The sequence below is a fragment of the Triticum dicoccoides genome, chromosome 4B, assembly GCF_002162155.2.
Source record: "Triticum dicoccoides isolate Atlit2015 ecotype Zavitan chromosome 4B, WEW_v2.0, whole genome shotgun sequence".
In the NCBI taxonomy this organism is placed as follows: Eukaryota; Viridiplantae; Streptophyta; class Magnoliopsida; order Poales; family Poaceae; genus Triticum; species Triticum dicoccoides.
In genome coordinates, this window is record NC_041387.1 from 469228339 (window position 1) to 469232825 (window position 4487).

At 53.0% G+C, this 4487-nt stretch overlaps 1 pseudogene; it reads right to left on the bottom strand.

Annotated features, from left to right (window-relative positions):
• Nucleotides 1–527: 527 nt before the first annotated feature.
• LOC119290930 lies at nucleotides 528–3986 on the bottom strand (annotated as a pseudogene).
• Between the last annotated feature and the right edge of the window lie 501 nt (nucleotides 3987–4487).

The window sequence follows — 4487 nt, forward strand, 5'->3', positions numbered from 1 at the left end:
CGAATATATGCATATGATTTAAAGTTTCAATCTAAGTATACACAACAATACTGGTGATCAGAGTTTTAAATATTTGACATGAGACACTGTCCAAAACATCATTTTTTGGGAACTGGATGCATACGGTGCATGTATAGACATTGATCGTATATAGGTGCAAACAGGACATTCATAGTACTACCTCTGTCCTGATTTCTTAGTCCCCTTTGTATTATGTGCCAAAGTTCGATCTTAAATTTAACTAACAAAATGTTAATGGATGTCTAAAAAATAATATAATTGGAAACTATGTTCAAATAAGAATCCAACGATATAAATTTTGGTGACATGCATCAATATTTTATTAGTTAAATCTATAGTCAAAATTTGACACAAAATACAAAAAGGACTTATAAACCAGGACGGAGGTAGTATCTCTTTTGGAACATACATTAATGTAGTAGTACACGAGTATGACAATTAAATTATATAACCGTGCAATACTGTCTCGAACAGACGAGCTAAGACATAATGAGTCCATACTTCAACCGCAAAAATAAAAATAAAAAATGAGTCCATACTTACATGTCAAATCAGTTACTACCTCCAATCTATATTATTTGTCGCTCAAACGGATGTATCTAATATTGAAATACATCTAGATGAATCTATTTGAGCGACATAGGTTCGGAGGGAGTAATAAACATGCATTCTAGCAGTATCTGCAGCTTAAAAACGTTGGCAGCCTGAGAAGTTGAATGTATATGGGTCTTAAAATGTTAAACTCCAGCAAGGATAGAAAAGAGAAGCCTTGTACTGACCGCGGAGATCGATCCCATGGAGAGATATCGATACACACACCACACAAACAAAAGAAACACTAGTATATAAATCAATGGGGAGAAACCTAGACGAGAAGAGGTGAAAAACAGTAACACTCTGGAGAAGATATTATGACCCAAAACTAGTAGCTAAGCTAGCTAGTTGAACGGTATTACTGTCATCAACTATGGGATACTGTGGTGCATGTACGTTGTGGTTTACTGTTGTTTCCTTCCGTTTCGTTTCGTTTTGTTCCGTTTTGCACATCAGCTGATAGATAGATCATCACGTACGTACGTACGTGGATGTTAATTAGCCTAGATGGACCTGTTCTCTAGGATCGCCGAGAGGCTGGTGGTGCGCTGCCGCTTGAGCCCGCCGCTGGCCGAGCCCCCGGAGTCCTCGGCGCCGGACGACGACGACGTGCGCTCCATGACCGCCCTGAGCGCCTCCTGGATGGACGCGACGGCGTGCTGCGGCGACATGGGCGCCTGCATGTTCCCGTCCTCGTCCTGCTGGTCCCCGTCGCACGCGATGCTGTCGTCCTCAGTGACGACGAGCACGTTCTTGACGCGGCCGCCGAGGGTGGTGATCTCGGCCTTGAGCGCGCGCAGGCGGAGCGCCTTGAGCGCGCGGATGAGGTCCGGCAGGAGGTCGGGGCGGTCGTCGCAGCAGAGCGAGGCGCGCACGAGCAGGCGGCCGTCCTCGTCGCTGGAGGCATCGACGGTGAGCTCGTCGGCCTCGGTGGGGAGCGGGCACGCCTCCTCCCTGATCTCCGACGTCTGCCGCTTGAGCTCCTTGACGTGCTGGATCACCTCCGCCAGCAGCGACGCCTTGTCCGTCTGCGCACCAAACATTCATGCACGCATGCATGCATGGAGTAAATCACAAGGAAAGGGGACGCACGCGCGCGCGGCGGCGGGCGAGCTGCCAGTAGTTGATTAGTAGTTAAAAAATCAGCTCGCTAACATGCATGATGGGAGGAGGATGATGCATGCTGCATGCAGGGGGTAGGCTGGGGGGAATGATGGATGGGGCGTACGCATGCAGGGGAAAAGGAGGGCTTCGTGCCGTGCCGTGCCGTGGAATGCATGCCTCCGAGCCGACGAGCGTGGGACTCACTCGACGTCTCCCTCTCCACTCTCCTCCTACCAGGAGCGAGGGGAGCACAAGCATAACAGCGCGCGCGTAATCAATACACAAAAAATGGCTAGTGCATGGCTCGCCTGCCCTGCCTGCTGGTGGTGGTGCTCGCATGCACGCTTCCACAAGCGATCTGTGTTTCTTCCTTTTGGGGTTTAGTGGGGCACCAAACCATCGATCACCACTCTGCGCCCACATTATTTATACTTGTTCCGTTATCACGCCCGTGGTCAAATCCTTCTTAGCTAGCCGATGCAGTGCTCCTGGGGCTCATACGTGCAGCACTAGCCGGTGGATGATGTGTGTTATCCATGGATTACGGTCTAGTCGTAGTAGTATATGTCACTATAAGCTGTCTAATCTAAAAATACATTTGAACCGAACACTAGAAGAACAGTCAACAGATCAGTAACAATGCATTGCTGCCTTTTGACCGTAAAGACTTTGAGGTGCAAATCTAAAACCGACTCGCTCCATGCTGCTGCTACTACTACTACTCCGGTAAAGATGAAAGAGTACTATAGCACGACTAGCTTAAGGTTAACTAGCATGGATAACTCAGTTGCGTGGGATAACTCGCATGGTTTGGAAGAGCTAGCTAGCTAAAGGCATGCAGAAGGATCTGGGGCTAGAATTCTTGGGAGTAGCGGCGGTAACCAGCAGGATCTCGAGACAGTCAGCTTTCTCATCTTTGCTGCCGGCGCTCTGTGAGTGTGTGTACCTGACACGAGCTCGACGCTTGTCTCTCCTCGGAGAGGCCATCGCCCAGCAGTAACTCTCGAGTCGCAAGCTTTTTGTTTCCTTCCTGGTCTCTCTTTTCCGCGTCAACTAGGCGGCTCACCTCCCTCGCCTTGTCTCCTAGTAGCTCACTCCTACCATAGAATATGCTGAAATGGAATGGGGAGCCAGCAATGGAGTATTGGAGTTCGCGCGCATGCACACACATGTTTTGGGTTGGGTATATGCAGTGCACTGTGCAGAAAGAATTGCAGATATGCATGCTAGAGTTGGAGATATGCATTGCATGCATGAATTTATATGTCAGGGTGCACTATTATGCAGCCAGAGCCAGTACCTTGGTTGTGTTGGGGAGGAGGCTGCGGAGGCGGGCCAGGTGCGAGTTGATGCGCTCGCGGCGGCGACGCTCGGCCTCGCTGTGGCTCTTGGACGCGGCCAGCGCCTTGGCGTCCATGATCTCCTGCGCGGTCATCCGGCCGAAGTCGCTGAACGGCGACGCGCCGAAGGGCGGGGCCATCATCATCCCGTGGACGGGGGAGCCGTGGTGCCCCATGTAGAGCCCGGCGCCGAAGCCGAGCGGGTCGGACGAGGACGACGCGCCGCCCGAGTGGTCGTAGGCGAACTGGAGCGCGCGCCGGGCGTAGAAGTCGGCTAAGAAGGGCGGCGGCGGAGGTGGCTGCGGGGGCAGCGGCGGCAGCAACGGGAAGAAGGGGCCCTGGCCGCCGATGCCTATGTTGTGGTGGTGGTGGATCGCGCCGTGGAGTGGCTCCTGCGGCGACAGCGACGGGGCCGGCGGCGGCCAGCACATGATCGGGGGCGGGCCCATGGTCGCACTCACGCTCCCCACGCTACTGCTAGCTTCAAACACCATGCCCCCTCCACCTTCTTGGCAGCCACCCAATTCTTGATCCACCAGCCCACTCGTGGCGCCACCGCAAGCCCTGGCGTGGTGCTCGAGTTCCTCCTCCTCTTCGTCCAATAGCACCCCTACCTCTTCGCGGCGGTGGCGGCGGCGATCTCCGTGAGCACCCATCGACCGACCGATCGATCCGGAGGAGCTCGCAGCACGATCGAAGCCGTTTGTGCGGGATCGATCTAGTTCTAAGTTCTGGTTCTGGTTCTAGTGTAGCTATGGTGGTGTGGTGTAAGTTTGCGTGGGCGATCGAGTGAGATGGATGCTTCTGCTGGTGTGTCTAGGGCTAGCTTTTGTATAGGGTGTGGCATGTGGCAGCATGATTTGCCTTTCGGCCTTTTTGTCTTTCCCTTATGATCTTGCCCAAGCTCGCAAGAATTATGGCCACCTCCTCCTCCCCCTGATTCCTCTCTCCTTCTCACACACACACACACACACACACACACACACACACACACACACACACACACACAGAGGAAGAGAAAGGAAGAGAGAGGAAGAGAAAAGGCTCCGGCCGGGCCGGCTGGCCGTGGTCTCTAGACCTGACCTGACCTGACCTGGTAGTGTAACTTGGCTGCTACGCCTTTCGATGGCCTTGTGGGGGCAAAGGCTAGTAGGGTAACATAATAACTAGGCCGGAGTAATGGAGACAGGAGGAGAAAGGGGGCGTGGGGTGTGGAAATGGAGCTGATCGACACCAGGCAAAAAGATAGCAGGGAAAGAGGAGAGCAAAAGATTGCATGGAACGAGAGCGGGACGACATAGGAGAGTAGTCGTAGTATACCTTTGTACGTATGTGCCATGCGTATGTGTATGGGTCGGTCAAGGCCCATGTTCTGCAGCACCCCCTTCACTTTACCAATCCACGCCTCCTCCCGCCCGCCTCCCCGAG